The sequence below is a fragment of the Eucyclogobius newberryi genome, unplaced genomic scaffold (assembly GCF_026437365.1).
Source record: "Eucyclogobius newberryi isolate DKJ021-1_F unplaced genomic scaffold, fEucNew1.0.hap1 SCAF_1, whole genome shotgun sequence".
NCBI classification, from domain to species: Eukaryota; Metazoa; Chordata; class Actinopteri; order Gobiiformes; family Gobiidae; genus Eucyclogobius; species Eucyclogobius newberryi.
The window spans coordinates 14,198,252-14,214,344 of NW_027315723.1; the positions used below are offsets into that span (position 1 = coordinate 14,198,252).

At 44.1% G+C, this 16,093-nt stretch overlaps 1 protein-coding gene across 2 annotated transcripts in view; it reads left to right on the forward strand.

Moving 5' to 3' along the window:
- The first annotated feature begins 743 nt into the window (after positions 1 to 743).
- LOC140346403 (interleukin-1 receptor accessory protein-like 1) overlaps positions 744 to 16,093 on the forward strand; it is a 351,979-nt gene continuing 336,629 nt past the window's right edge. Inside the window, exon 1 of one of the 2 annotated variants that reach the window (XM_072432558.1) lies at positions 744 to 1,218. The gene's annotated coding sequence lies outside the window, so the exon portion shown is untranslated. The remainder of the gene's footprint in view (positions 1,219 to 16,093) is intronic. The other variant, XM_072432477.1, reaches the window with a different exon arrangement.

Below are 16,093 nucleotides of genomic sequence, written 5' to 3' on the forward strand. Positions count from 1 at the left end.
CCCTCATCTAACGCTCTAATATTGCCATACCTGAACCATTTCAAAATATTAGGTTTGCTATTTTGTTGTAGGTTATTTGAAAATATCGACTACCTTTTTTTGCAATGCATCAGGGTTGTGTGTATGAAACTTTCTAAATTAAATGCCAAGACTATCTTTGATGTAAATATATTATGTAAGACAAGACTGGTTGATGTTTCGAGTAAATATATCCTTACAGGCTCATGAAAATTAACAAACATGGGAACTTTGGATTAATTGTAAATAGCTTTTTAATGAAAATCAAAACATCTTGATTTCTCAAAAAAAATATATATGTTTGTTTGGATTAATAGCTTCTCTGCATGGACCACTACTGAACAAAAGAGGGATTTCGTGGACTTAAACATAACGATTGATGATTTATTAGGATTTATTGAGTATTTGATATGCCATAATTCAACTATGTGGGGGTTTGATTATCATTTAGGATATTTTTATATATATATATATATTTTTTTTTTTAAATAAATGATTACACGTTTTGGTTTATGTAAGCTGCCAGTTTTAGATGAAAACAACAACAACAACAACAACAACAACAACAACAACAACAACAACAGCCACGACGTTCACGTTTTCTCAAATGCAGCAGCGCTTTTACTCTGAAACCGGATTTGCGCTCATTTACCACGTTCTTCACGCACACTTCCGCCGCTTTGACGCTCCGCGCTGAGGAGCGAGGAGAGAGCGAGCGGGAGACAGAGCGCACGAGAGGGGGGTTCAGTCATCAGAGAAACGGCATCTCCCGGCGTGCCTCCTGTTCCCTTCCTCGCGCACATCGCACCACTTTGGCCAACCCGCGCGCGCCAGGCCAGCGTCCTCTTCCTCCTTTTCTTTCTCCTCATCCTCCTCCACCACCTCCACTTCCTCCTCCCACGCGCGCTTGCCTGGTCGGACCGGATAATCAGACTAATTGGCGCGCGTGATATTGCCCTTCATTGATCCTGCGCTTGACCATAACCCCGCCATGTCCCCCCTTCGCTTCTGCAACTAACCAACTACTTCTTTATTCCATTTCCTTCTTTCTTTTTGTGAATGTCAACTGGATTCCAATATGTAATGGTCGGATTATAGACGCGCAACGCTTTTTTTTTTTCTTCCTTTCACCCGTTTTGGAGATTTGGACTATATTTGACGCACTCTCCTCGCTTCTTTCGTTCGGGCGATCGCTTGTCGGTAAGTTACACGTCGCATTTGTGTTCATAAAGTTGTTTTACACACGCCGGGGACTCTTTTTCCCGATGTCATCCGCCGCTAATTTACTCATATGCGGCACTTAATGCGGATTAGGATGTTTTGGTCTCCTCGCTCCTCTCCTCGCCGCGTCTCTCTTTTGGCTGGGACTATTTGCAGCTGCAGTATGACAGTGGTAGAATCAAAAAAAAAAAGGGGGCGCTCTGTATCCCCCCGTGGTCGTTTTAGCAACGGAAGACCAGCTCGGGATGCATACACGGCGAGAAGCTCTCATCGCCTGGAAACATTGTATAACTGCGCGTAATTTGCATATCGGTGCGTCAGCCCGAGTGGATGTGGGTGTCCGCCGTGAGCGCAGCGGAGGGAGGCGAGGAACGATCCACGATTTAGTACGTGTTTTGTCCCTCTGATGTGTTTGAGTGATTGCTTGACGAGTCAGCTCTCCCCAACAGTGGCAGCATTGCAGTTGCACGTTAAGACCCGTTTTTTTGAATTAGATGGACGAGGTAGGACACGTATGGGCAGTTAAAACCACAAGGTAACAAAGAAGATATCTAGATTTTTGGCGTAGAATAGTTGGCACAAGTCTTGGGCAATTTGGAGCTGGTTTCTCCGAATGTGACACTTTTTTTGTGCCAATGTGAATATGGCATCATCTTTGCTTTTACTCTTTCCACCTTCCGTCCAAGATGTGTAACGGTTTGAAAGGTCTATATAATTTATGGAAGTTTATAAAGGCAGTGTGTCCAAGATTTATATATTTTTTTCTTTTTTTAAGATGCCAGATTGATTTAAAAAAAGAAGAAAAAAAGAAAAGCTACTTGGTTAATTTTGTCACTTTTTTCCTGACCATTGTGTGTTTATTATTACGTGAGCAATATCTTAATTATTTTTGGTGTAACTTTATTGTACATTTAGTCGGTATACATCTATTCAGTGAAAGGTTTTGACTCTTTTCATTGTCTGTGTTTGTTGTATCCAAGTGCATAAAAAAGCAATTCCAGGGACAAGTGCAGTAGACGTGCCATTTTGAACACTGATAAGGCACTAATGTTTTATATGGGGTTGACATTTTATACAATATGACCCATGCAATCCCAACATAATTGAAGCCTTGAGGTAATGTGCATTTGCATCATTCATTTTCACTTTGAATGGCTTCTTTGACATTTTTAGACAATCATGGGGTTAAGAAAAGCAATGGCGTTTGCCTTTTAGCTGACAAAACCATTATTTAAAGGTGCACTAAGTTTTCTACCGTCTGCCACCCGATTGTCTCCACAGTACGCGGCGTTAAACGTATCTTATCACCACGGAGACGAGCAGGAGATGAGCAGGAGACAAAACTATCATAAATGCGGACAGACGACCTTGCTCATGGTAAGAATGTCCGTCAAGGTGCTATAAAATCACCATAAGATTCAAATATACTATGAAACATTCCAGCCAAAGCAATAACAGCTCCACAGAGACGAGCAAGTGGCACTGCCCATCAGAAAAGTGGCACAGTGCAGCTTTATTCTGCATAAAATGTGTCTGCCATATCTGAACGTGTAAGTCCAGTTGTCCAATGTCTGTATCTTTAAAGCTGAATACGGTTTGGGGTAGCCTTTTAGGACTTAAAACGACATGATCCATCTGCAATTTTTGATAACCTTTGCTCTTCTTGCAAATATGTATCATTGCTCCTTCTGTGCACACATCATGGATTATAGTTTGCTCAAAATAGGACACTGCTTTACCATTCAAACTTGTCGTTTTAGTGCTGTTTTGATTTTTTGGTTTGGTCTCGTTCTTGCCCAGGTTTAAATCCAAGTCTAGTCCGGGTTTAGTTGGTAGGTCCAGTCCCAGGTTTGATGTGGCTTGTGTGTTTAAGAGTGAACGCAGTCTAAATGTTATTTCGATCGCATTCGCTTACCTCCCGTGGCCTACACGCTGCACCAGAATACGCCACAGTCATTATCTGACTCTTAACATGCAGCCTCCCTTATTCCTAATCCCATTTACTTTACGTGGACGTTTTCGCTTTAGCTCCCCTTCTCGTTCCCGTGGGGTTAAACTGGACCACAGAGCCTAGAGGCAGCACATGAATTAATAGGTAAGCAGCAGAGGCCACTTAACACAAGCCCCCGAGCTACATATTGAGCCCAGTCAAGAGCTCTCTCTCCCAAATTGATTTAAAGACAGATTATGTCATCACACCGCAGTATTTTTTTGTCCTATTCCTGATGGTCAAGTTTATCCTGTGACATTGACACTTTTTATTTTAAGTTGCAACTTTCAGGACAGTCAAAGACGCTTTACAAAACAATCAGAAGTGTCAATTTATAGAAGATACAGTAAATCACACAACATATATAGAAAAGATGTGAAACAGTAAAGGGAAATGAATTTAACAGATGGTTCGTGAGGTTTTTCTTGAAGGTGGGAGGTTGGTGCAGGAGAGGGGCAGGAGTCGGAGGGAGCGGGGTGGAGCATGGTGGAGCGTGGTGGTGGAGCAGGTCTGGGAAGAAGGAAGGAGGCAGGTTGTGTAGGACTTGGAAGGCAGGAAGCAGAATTCTGGATGTATTTGAGTGTTTCGGCTACAGCAATAGTCTCATCTGGAGGTGAGGATGGTGTAAATCAGGGTTTCAGCAGCAGAGGATGAAAGGGTTATTTGGTTGTCATGCTGTTTAAGATAAGATAAGATAATCCTTTATTGTCCACACATGGGGAAATTTCATTGTTGCAACGCAGGTAGATACAGAGGTAGATACAGAAGAAAAGAACAGATCACTTATAGGAAGTTTGAAAAACACTCTCAATAGAAGATCTCTTAAAAACAAAAACTCCTATAGACAAAACCTCCCATTTCCCAACAAGGGATGGAGGGGAAAAATAATAAAGATAAAAATAAATAAATAAATACCATTGCATGTGATCACGACAGTAATTGCACATAAATTGCACAGTAATTGCACATGAATCACGACAGTAATTGCACATGAATTGCACAGTAATTGCACATGAATCACGACAGTAATTGCACATGAATTGCACAGTAATTGCACATGAATCACGACAGTAATTGCACATGAATTGCACAGTAATTGCACATGAATCACGACAGTAATTGCACATGAATTGCACAGTAATTGCACATGAATCACGACAGTAATTGCACATGAATTTCACAGTAATTGCACATGAATCACGACAGTAATTGCACATGAATTGCACAGTAATTGCACATGAATCACGACAGTAATTGCACATGAATTGCACAGTAATTGCACATGAATCACGACAGTAATTGCACATGAATATGACAGTTTGAATGTGGGATTAGTGTCAAAGAGAAAGTAAAGGTTCTGGATGACTAGGGATGGACAAAGTGTGGTATCGTCAACCTTTTGCTGTCAAATTCTTTAGTGGATTTTGAAATATTTTACCATTCATTACATTTTCTAAATTCAGGCTTTTTACTCTTTCTACGAGTGTTATTTGCTTTATTTTCCCCTCCTTCTGACAACTTAAGCCAGTATTTATCCATACTGTGAACGGTCACAATAATATAATTGCTTAATACCATTTATTGGTTATGAAAAACCAAAACAGCATGTGAAATTGGACTAAGTTGCTCTATATTGTAGTGACAAATTGTATTAAACCTTAAATTATGTTTATAATAATAATTTCTCCCGTGCACTCCAACCTACATTCAATCAAAACGTTTTACTATTAGGTATATTGCTTCTACGTCTTATTTATTTAATAGTCAACGACCATATGAACATTACATTCTAGTTTGGAGCACACACTGTGTTCTTATTGTTGTTGTGTTGTTTGATAATTGTTAGTTAAAAGATGTGATACCAGGAAGGGCATTACTTTTACTACTACTTGTACATTTTCTTTCCAATCACTATCCCTTCACATACTGCCTGTTACCATTGTTGCTACTGCCTCTTCTACTTCTACAGCGTCATTTGCAACACTTCCCGTTACCTCTTCTTTTATGATTACCCAGCATTCTGCCTCGCTAAACCCTCTTTCCCCCCCAAATGCACCGTGACACCTCTTCATTCATTTTACCTGCCCCCTCCTTCATCCCATCCGCGTTTGAATCTAAAGACATCAACCACTTTCACCTCTCCGCTCTTGATTGATACTTTTAATTTTCCCGGACCTGTCACTATAGAGCATTGGCCTTGGCTTTTGTAATCACGGGCCGGGGCGGTCAAAGTCTTTTTCAAATGGAGGACTTCATTAATGTTGGTGGGAAATAGGGCTTGTCTCTGTGCTGTGGGATATTGGACCGACAGAGTACGACTGATCGGTGCAATTGAGCAGGATTTGTGGAGGAGGAATGAATGGAGGGCTTGAATTGGAAGCACCTAAATCACTGACATTAGATAAGACATTAATAAGATGGAAATGGGGAAATGAGCAAGAAGACGGCCACCTTTACAGTGTGTAAAGGTAACCTACCATGCATTTTTATGCAGCAGTAGTCGAAGTAGTGGTAGTACTGATGGGAGAAGTAATGGTAGCAAGTGGTAGTGGTGGTGTAGTTACAGTATAGTTTTAGTACTAATAGTTAAGCAGCTTTTAGAGGCAAGTTGTTTTAGTGTTTTATAGGGCTGCTCAATTAATCCCAGTAATCAAAGTCGCTATTACCCTTGTTATGATCAAATGGCTAAATATTAAGGTAATAGAACATCTTCAGCAAACTACAAAACATTTTCTTTTTTTAGCTGTGTTTAGAATGTGTGAGCTGTGTTTAGGGTGTGTGAGCTGTGTTTAGGGTGTGTGAGTTGTGTTTAGGGTGTGTGAGCTGTGTTTAGGGTGTGTGAGCTGTGTTTAGAGTGTGTGAGTTGTGTTTAGGGTGTGTGAGCTGTGTTTAGAGTGTGTGAGCTGTGTTTAGGGTGTGTGAACTGTGTTTAGGGTGTGTGAACTGTGTTTAGAGCGTGTGAGCTGTGTTTAGGGTGTGTGAGCTGTGTTTAGGGTGTGTGAGCTGTGTTTAGGGTGTGTGAGCTGTGTTTAGGGTGTGTGAGTTGTGTTTAGGGTGTGTGAGCTGTGTTTAGGGTGTGTGAGCTGTGTTTAGAGTGTGTGAGTTGTGTTTAGGGTGTGTGAGCTGTGTTTAGAGTGTGTGAGCTGTGTTTAGAGTGTGTGAGCTGTGTTTAGGGTGTGTGAACTGTGTTTAGAGTGTGTGAGTTGTGTTTAGGGTGTGTGAGCTGTGTTTAGAGTGTGTGAGCTTTGTTTAGGGTGTGTGAGTTGTGTTTAGGGTGTGTGAGCTGTGTTTAGAGTGTGTGAGCTGTGTTTAGAGTGTGTGAGTTGTGTTTAGGGTGTGTGAGCTGTGTTTAGGGTGTGTGAGCTGTGTTTAGGGTGTGTGAGTTGTGTTTAGGGTGTGTGAGCTGTGTTTAGAGTGTGTGAGCTGTGTTTAGAGTGTGTGAGTTGTGTTTAGGGTGTGTGAGCTGTGTTTAGAGTGTGTGAGCTGTGTTTAGAGTGTGTGAGCTGTGTTTAGGGTGTGTGAACTGTGTTTAGAGTGTGTGAGTTGTGTTTAGGGTGTGTGAGCTGTGTTTAGAGTGTGTGAGCTTTGTTTAGAGTGTGTGAGCTGTGTTTAGAGTGTGTGAGCTGTGTTTAGAGTGTGTGAGCTGTGTTTAGAGTGTGTGAGTTGTGTTTAGAGTGTGTGAGTTGTGTTTAGAGTGTGTGAGTTGTGTTTAGAGTGTGTGAGCTGTGTTTAGGGTGTGTGAGCTGTGTTTAGGGTGTGTGAGCTGTGTTTAGGGTGTGTGAACTGTGTTTAGGGTGTGTGAGCTGTGTTTAGGGTGTGTGAGCTGTGTTTAGGGTGTGTGAGCTGTGTTTAGAGCTGTGTTTAGGGTGTGTGAGCTGTGTTTAGAGTGTGTGAGCTGTGTTTAGGGTGTGTGAGCTGTGTTTAGAGCTGTGTTTAGGGTGTGTGAGCTGTGTTTAGAGTGTGTGAGCTGTGTTTAGGGTGTGTGAGCTGTGTTTAGGGTGTGTGAACTGTGTTTAGGGTGTGTGAGCTGTGTTTAGGGTGTGTGAGCTGTGTTTAGGGTGTGTGAGCTGTGTTTAGAGCTGTGTTTAGGGTGTGTGAGCTGTGTTTAGAGTGTGTGAGCTGTGTTTAGAGCTGTGTTTAGGGTGTGTGAGCTGTGTTTAGAGTGTGTGAGCTGTGTTTAGGGTGTGTGAGCTGTGTTTAGGGTGTGTGAGCTGTGTTTAGAGTGTTTAGAGCTGTGTTTAGGGTGTGTGAGCTGTGTTTAGGGTGTGTGAGCTGTGTTTAGAGCTGTGTTTAGGGTGTGTGAGCTGTGTTTAGGGTGTGTGAGCTGTGTTTAGAGTGTTTAGAGCTGTGTTTAGGGTGTGTGAGCTGTGTTTAGGGTGTGTGAGCTGTGTTTAGAGCTGTGTTTAGGGTGTGTGAGCTGTGTTTAGGGTGTGTGAGCTGGATCCTGATTCAAAAACATAACTAAAATCACAATTGTGATTATGATTTTTGTAGCCCTGGTTATCTAATCCTTGCCAGGAAAGTCACAACGATATCTTTCAGTATTTTCATACAGAATTATAATCAGTCTGATGGTCATCGTTTTCATCTTCCTGAATTCAGATGGGCGTGATTGGCAGATGTGTTAGCCAATGTATCAACATAAATATGGCTACTTAAATAGCAAAAAGAAGGAAAGAAAATGAATGAATAAATCTTGCAAGGACAGAAAGACATCACAGATTTCACAGGCATTGCTGATATAAACAGACTGGATTGCACAGTTCAGGGGCAGGCAAGGGAGTCGTCGCCCGACTCACTCTTCATAAGTATTGGAGAAGTATGTAGTCTGGATCCTAGGCTAGTTTTACTCAAGGGCACAAAGATAATCAATCTAACCTAAAGGCAAGATGATTTTTTGCAATTTTTGTCAGTTGACAGACTCCACAGAAACCATCTTGTTAGGCTCCCGCTGATTGGTTTGCAGACCGCATCAGTGGTTTAACTTGCCAATCACATGACATTTAGGGCCCGTAGGCGGAACTAGACCAATCACAGAGCAGCATTGTGGTTTGGGGTGAACGTCAAAACCACTGCACCAAAACAAACATGGCAGCACCGATGGCCGTACTTCAACCTATTTTTTAGTAATACGAACTATTTTGTGTTTCAAAAACGTTCACTCATTAGCGCTTTGTACATCTGTGGATGAGAAAAAAAGACTGTGTGCTGCCCGGTGTTCGAGTGGTTAAGACTTAGCACTCATGCCAGGCTCCTAGTGCAGCCGGCTGCAGTGTCGTGAGTTCGATTCCCGACAATTTACTGCATGTCCTCTCTTCTCTCTCATCCTCCATTTCACTCTGCACTCTCCTGTCAATAAAACCTACGGGTCACACAATCTTTAAAAAGAGGAAGAGGATCGTGCTTTTCTCCCCCCAAATCAGCGCAAAATATTTATTTTAAAAGTCCCGACGTTTTCTGTGAGACACTTTCCGGATGAGTTCATGTGAAGAAGTCAATTCTGGTTCCAGGTCACGGGGGCTTCAGTTTAAGCAGGGACTTCCAAATTCCCTCACCCCAGACACTCCCGGTGGGACATTCCCAAACATCTCCCCAGGAAGGCGTCCTGGAGGTATCCGAAACAGACTGCTCCTCTCGATATGGAGGAGCAGCGGTTCTACTCCGAGCTCCTTGGAACTTAGTGTGACTAACCTCATCAACTTATATCTAAGGGAGCGCCCGGCCACGGCGGAAACTCATTTAGATTGTATCCTTTTGGTCAGTCTTCAAAGCTCATGTTCACTCATGAACAAGACCCAGAGATACTTCACTTGGGGCAAGGACTCCCCACCCACCTGAAGGGGGCAAGCCATCTTTTTCCCATTGAGAACCATGGCCTTGGATTTGCTGATTCTCATCCCAGCTGCTTCAACGTCCCAGTGCGTGTTGCATTTCCGGGTTTGATGGAGCCATCAGGACAACATCCTTTAGACTGATTACAAGAAAACCAAAATATACAGATAATGATACTAAATAATAACCAAGAATAAACTAAAATCAATTTAGTATAGTAAGGCTAAACTGAGAATTAACAGGACTTGAATGCATCACAAACACCGGTCTAAATCAAGACTCATTTTGGACTTGGTCTTAACCTTAATTTAATCTGGAATACCTGGTTTACACTAATACTTTACCCACCAAAGACACACTATACTGTCCTCCTTTTACATTTTTTCTACCCTAGGAAACAGAAATTGTTGAATTACAAGTCCAGCTTTTGAGTTCACTTACATTATCAAGCTTACTGTTCAATTTCAAAGTCCCATTCTTTGCGTGGCGTTCCTTATTGACTGTTGTGACTGCAAAAAACATGCATAACACCGTCTTGTTCGCTTAAATCTTTTCAAAATCCAATTCCAGACAAGATGAGATTCCCGCACACCATCCTCGCTTCATTTTTCATTGCAATCATTGAACATCGATCTGATTCAAAGCTATTTATTTTTGTTGCCGCCATCATGTCCCGAATTGACAAGTGCGGTAGATCACCAAGATTACAATATATGTCTAGACCCATACAAAGGCAAAGACGTGTGCTAGGAAGAATGCTAAATCGCCTCTTTGTGGATCCTGCTGCTTTTCATTCATTGTTTTGGTTTAGCCAGGTGTTGTGCTGCATTCAGACGTAGGATTAGGAATTCTTAAAGGAATTTTTGAAGTTGAAGTTTTAAAGCGTTATGAAAGACTGGTCTGTCTTTGGTAAAAAACTAAAACACAACGATACAAAGACTCAACAAGTACAAAAATAATATCAAATCTAGCCTAAGGTCACACTAGGTACAAACAAAGTGAAGGTGTTCTCCCAAATTCTGATTTATTTTTTTAAGGGTTTTTTTTGGCCCGTAGACTTTGTTAGACAGGACAGCTTAGTGTGAAATGGGGATGAGAAAGAAGGGAGGACAGGCAGTAAATTGCAGGACCCGGGATCTGAACTCACAACAGGCTGGCAGCACAGCCTCCATGTGGCTAAAATTCTGATTTAAATCAACAGAAATAACAGATACAGACAAATGTATAAGGGAGATTAAAGCAAGATAAACCTGATCTTCGGTGGGCAGACAGAAAACTAGTTGGGTAATTATAAAATGTAAAACATCGTCTCATATGCCCCAATTTTTTCACTGAAAGTAAACATGTGACTACTACATTCATTCATTTATTTTCTACCGCTTGTTCCTGTTAGGGGTCACGGGTGACTGAAGTCTATTCCAGTGACTTTGGGCCTTAAGGGGGGTACACCCTAGACAGGAGCCAGCTTGTCGCAGGGTTAACCCAGAGACACAGACGCTGTGTTAAAAAAAAAAATTCTGTCATATCAAACAGCACAACAATAAGGGAAGAAAAACAGAACAATGAGTATTAAAAACATTTTTTTTACTTGAATGTATAAGGCTACTTTTAGCCTTGACATCATTGTGTGGGGGTTCTAATAATTAAGAGTTTGGACAATAGTTAGATAATAGTTTGTGTTTTGTAAATTTAGGCTTACATTTTCAGTTTGGACAATCATCACCGATACGGAATGGAAACTCCATTTATTAAGTTCTAAAGAATAAGATGAGAGACAATGTAGGCATATTAATAGATAATTTGTTCACTTTTATGTTGGCCTTTTAAAAATTTGATAAATTATACTTAACGACTGAAGGCTTAATATCATCTTAAAAAGGCCTATGAGTTTGGAGGAGCGAGTGCATCTGTATTAAGTCAAAGTTTCGTCACAAACCGCGGCAGCATACAGCTCAAGCCACAAGTCCTAGACAAACGGAAAGCCTGGAAAAAACGCACAAATAGCGCGATAAAATAAACGGTTGGCCCTTGTTAATAATCTGCCTTATTGTGGCGTGTTGAAAGGTTTACAAATCAGACCCATGGAGAATGTTGACATGCCAGAGCCAAAACAGTGGAGTAACCCATTGAAACAGCGTGAGGCGTGACAAGGGGCGGACATGGAGGGAGGGCCAGGAAAGCGAACATGGAGGGAGGACCAGGAGCGGAGATGGAGGGAGGGCCAGGAGCGGAGATGGAGGGAGGGCCAGGAGCGGAGCTGGAGGGAGGGCCAGGAGCGGAGATGGAGGGAGGGCCAGGAGCGGAGATGGAGGGAGGGCCAGGAGTGGACACTGAGGGAGGGCCAGGAGCGGAGATGGAGGGAGGGCCAGGAGCGGAGCTGGAGGGAGGGCCAGGAGCGGAGATGGAGGGAGGGCCAGGAGCGGAGATGGAGGGAGGGCCAGGAGCGGAGATGGAGGGAGGGCCAGGAGCGGAGCTGGAGGGAGGGCCAGGAGCGGAGATGGAGGGAGGGCCAGGAGCGGAGATGGAGGGAGGGCCAGGAGTGGACACTGAGGGAGGGCCAGGAGCGGAGATGGAGGGAGGGCCAGGAGCGGAGCTGGAGGGAGGGCCAGGAGCGGAGATGGAGGGAGGGCCAGGAGCGGAGATGGAGGGAGGGCCAGGAGTGGACACTGAGGGAGGGCCAGGAGTGGACACTGAGGGAGGGCCAGGAGCGGAGATGGGGGGAGGGCCAGGAGCGGAGCTGGAGGGAGGGCCAGGAGCGGAGATGGAGGGAGGGCCAGGAGCGGAGCTGGAGGGAGGGCCAGGAGCGGAGCTGGAGGGAGGGCCAGGAGCGGAGATGGAGGGAGGGCCAGGAGCGGAGCTGGAGGGAGGGCCAGGAGCGGAGCTGGAGGGAGGGCCAGGAGCGGAGCTGGAGGGAGGGCCAGGAGCGGAGATGGAGGGAGGGCCAGGAGTGGACACTGAGGGAGGGCCAGGAGCGGACACAGATGGAGGGCCAGGAGCGGACACGGAGGGAGGGCCAGGAGTGGACACTGAGGGAGGGCCAGGAGTGGACACTGGGGGAGGGCCAGGAGCGGAGATGGGGGGAGGGCCAGGAGTGGACACTGAGGGAGGGCCAGGAGCGGACACTGAGGGAGGGCCAGGAGCGGAGATGGAGGGAGGGCCAGGAGTGGACACTGAGGGAGGGCCAGGAGCGGAGATGGGGGGAGGGCCAGGAGTGGACACTGAGGGAGGGCCAGGAGCGGACACTGAGGGAGGGCCAGGAGCGGACACTGAGGGAGGGCCAGGAGCGGACACAGATGGAGGGCCAGGAGCGGACACGGAGGACGAGGAGCAGACATGAGGGAGGACCAGGTGCGGACACGGAGGTGGCACACCTGCACTGCTCTCCTCTTGTCCTCTCTGTGTTTGTCATGTAAAGAGTAGGACTCCTTGGATGTCATTGTGCCCCCAAAACAGACCTTCCCACTGCTCCATAGATTCATTATTGAGAGGACCCATATGAGGCTTCTTGCCTCAGGCCCCCAGATCTCTGTCCATATGCCTGGCTATAAACATGCAGTGTCACCTAGAATTCAACAGAAAAGGCCAAAAAGAGAAATAATTCAAAGATGCAAACACATTTAATAGTACATATTAACCACAAATATTTCTGGTACGGCGCAAACAATAAAATGTCCCCAAATCGCCCTAGCTTCTTATCTTAAGGCTTTCTGCCTTCTTTGATAAATGTTGTGTAACCTCACCATATTGTCCATGCGTAAGCCGTCCATATTCCACAAATCCGGTGCTAGTGTAACTGTAATGCCGTGAAAGAAGCATAGAAAACCAATATGTGTGTCCCCTTCGGAAGAACATGAGCTATCTCCCATCTCCGCTACATGGACAAAAGAAATGGCCTTCTAAATTGGTCCCTCTGTTTTTTTCCCATCTTGCCCTCCTTCCTCTGGCTCTGACACATCAGGGCCAGTTGTTGTCTTTGCAAATAATTTCCACGCACCACTTTCTCCCTGCCATACTTATGTAGCAATATGACCCCTACTAGTGTAATAATGCTGCCCCTTCACACTGAAAGACCTTTAATGGAGTGTTTTATTTTGTAAAATTGAGTCATCAAGACGTCAAACAAGGCACTGGTCGTATTTTAAAATAAAGGTAAAAGATCTTATTGTTGACTGCAAATTGTCATGGAAGTGGTAGTGGTGGTAGTAGTAGACATTTTAGTCCTTCTGCAATTTAGGTTCCTAGTGGATAAATAAAACGTTATTTTCATGTGATAAGTAAGTGTCGCTTTTCTTCCGTATTCAAATGACTGAACTGCACAGTAAGTGGTTTGGTACATGTGTATAGGTTTGATCAAACTTGCTCGTGAATTGGACATATTTATTCTCACTTTTGGTTAGAGCTATGAGAAAATGAGATCTTTCGGGCAGCCACAGTGGAACATGCCCGTGAGCTAAAATGTCCCCGGTCAATTGTAAAATGAAATACTCTTGTAGCACTCACTGAAAGCCCTTGCAATCCCAGCTATGATCAATTACCTCAATATGGGATTTCTGTGGCTAGCGGCTAGTAGCATGTGATCCTGTATCCTCTCAGTTGTTAGTTGCATGATAATCATTTCTATGTCCATTTGTCCTTCTTGAGTACAATTTTAGCTATCCTTGTGTCTAGTGGTAATCCTTGGAGTGCAATCTTTCCCGGGAAAAGATGAAGTTGATGTCTTTTAGATTGTTTTTTAGAGTGCCGTGGATAGATGTTGGAAATAGCATGCCACGGAAAGCAAAATGAGCTATTTTTTCTCAACGCTTTGGCCCCCGTCTCCTCATCAGATGTGCGCTTAGTCATTCGTGAAGGTTCCCGACACTGGCAAGGGGATAAGAAATCTAACAAAATGGCTATGCAATGACAAAGAATGACCCCGGGACTGCATTATAGATAGCAATGTCGACATCTTGGTAACATTATCTGGCAAGCTTTGACTAGCATATGGGCTACATTTGACATATTGAGTGTCTGCTATAAGTAGAAGAAGATAATTCATAGCGATATGTTGCTATATTTTCAGTAAGTCTTGTATGTGTGTAAGTATGTAAAGGAATTGACTTTCTGGGTGCGAGACTGGAATAATATGTGTGTGTCAATACCCTAGTCTTATAGCATCCACTAGCATAATTCAGTATTTTGTTTGTTAGTATGCGTTAGTATTTGCCTAATATGGTACAGCTTGAAGATAGACTGGTTTGAATACCGTAATTTTCTGGCTATAGAGCGCTCCTGAATAAAAGCTGTGCCAAAAGAAATTTACAAAGAAAAAGGAAATGTGTTTTTTGGCCAGTCTTATATAATATAAAAGATTAAGAGGGCACCTGGCTTTAAATCTAGACCAGTTCTAAAATGGTCTATGGAAATGGAAAAATGGAAAAGTCAATATAAATAATAAAACTTTATGATCTTAATGCTATGCCATTCTTAGTTTTGCTCTTCTGCTTCTTTGTTGCAATACTATGATAGATTGGTCTGGTTTTATTTGACACATTCACTACACAGAACTAAATTATGCTATACCATAATACAATCACAATTGAAACTCTATTACGCCCCTCAGCAACTGCAAAAATATCCAAAGTAATCTCAAACGGCCTCCACTTGTCCCTGTAGTGGCTTGCGTTGAGTGATTATTTGCATGTGATCCACCGTTTGGGTCAGCAGGTCCAGCATTTCTCTGCTCTAAACGCATTTGATCTCTAATAACTTTCTACTGCAGCCCACTTGAGTTACACGGCTGGCTGAGCACGCCCAGACTGGCTCTCTCCTCCTCTCCTTCCTTCCTCCCCTCTCTCCTCCTGCACATATTCAATCTTAACCGTCCTAGCGCTAATCCAATCCCCACTTTGGCTAATGATTGCCATAATTTTCGCCCCGCTAAGACACCCTGTGCGTAGTGGCTGGCCGGAGGGGTAGAAGGAAACAGTGGAGGCCTGGAAACGCACGCGTCCTCCGACTAGACTGCTGAGACTGGCTTCAACTGGGGTGGTGATTTATGGGACACTTTACGAGAAGGGCCTGGGGATACCTCTCTCTTTTCTCTCCTTTCTCTCCTTTTTCTCTTGCTCTTTCACTCCCGTCATTCTTTCTTTCTTTCTTTCTTTTGCCTCTCCACTTTCATTTCTCCCATTCTTGCTCTCTCAGTTAACCTCTTCTTTCTTCCATTCCTCTGTATCTCCCTTCTGTCCTTACCTCTCTTTCCCTCCTGTCTATATCATCTCTAGCCGCTTTCATCTCGCACCCCTTCTCTGTCTTTCTCCTTCTTTTCAAGGGGTCTTGCTACGTACATCCAGGGATGGCGGGAACGCCCATCCCAAACATGATAAATCAAAATTGCTCGTCATCCGATTTGACATGGGGGGGGGGGGGGGAAATAAACCATCCCTAAAACCCAACTTCATCCCATATTTTAGGTAGCTCCATCATTAAAATACTACTTCAAACAAACAAGTCTAAAGCTGCGTTCATACCAACGTGTCAAAGCATCCAGTTTACATCTATGTCTATGTGGACACGCCTCTTGGGCGTTGAGCAAATTCTGCATTTTGAGCGTCGGATGCGGCGTCTCGGGGCGTTTGAGTGTCAGACGCTTTGAACACTTTGCTTTGGATGAGCAGCCAGCGCGGCCAGAGCGGCTGACGCAGAACTTTTGTGTGTCAGACGCGGCGCAGCAGCCAATCAGAGATTATGCTCCAGTGACGTGCTACACACGACCCGGAAGAAGGACCAAAACAAACCCTGCAACAATAAAAAAAAATCCTCAAGACGCAGCTCTTGGAGCAAATAAAGATATTCACTAAACTCTGCTCACCTCTGAAGTATCTGCGGGTCCCAGACAAGCCTCCGAGCCCATCGTCTCCGTTTTTGGACTTAAATACACTAAAGCCACTTTCTCCACCTGTTCTACCATTGCACCAAGACAACAGCTACACAGGGAAACAAAACTGCTCCTCCACTGCGCACGTGCGCTGGACGCCTCAGACGTGCGTC